Raw genomic sequence first — 353 nt, forward strand, 5'->3', positions numbered from 1 at the left:
CTCTATCAAAAGCACAGCAATAACTACTGACAGCTTCAGACTCAGTAGTATCTATAGGTGTATATGCCTTTACACAGGCAGGGAAAAGGGAATATATTTAAAGGTATTGGAACTGCTTCGGTTATCTCAGATATTCTCAAAACATGGTGTAAAAATAATATAAATAGAATAAAAAACAGTGTTTCCACTACTATTTTGACTTCAAGACACTGGTGCAAGGGGAGATGCAGTGAGGTCACATACCTCCCTCTGACATGCTACAAGTCCTGCCAAAACAGAGACAAAGTCCTGTAAACATGCATCACTAAATCCCTCCAATTGTATACAGGTATATCAAATTACAAGGCACAGTT

General features: G+C 38.0%; 1 protein-coding gene across 1 annotated transcript in view; it reads right to left on the reverse strand.

Moving 5' to 3' along the window:
• Window positions 1-111: 111 nt before the first annotated feature.
• Window positions 112-353, reverse strand: part of LOC119592533 — a gene marked incomplete in the record, with an annotated part of 11139 nt that continues 10897 nt past the window's right edge. The window contains 1 exon segment of the mRNA XM_037941393.1: window positions 112-353.

Source organism: Penaeus monodon, chromosome 30 (assembly GCF_015228065.2).
Source record: "Penaeus monodon isolate SGIC_2016 chromosome 30, NSTDA_Pmon_1, whole genome shotgun sequence".
NCBI classification, from domain to species: Eukaryota; Metazoa; Arthropoda; class Malacostraca; order Decapoda; family Penaeidae; genus Penaeus; species Penaeus monodon.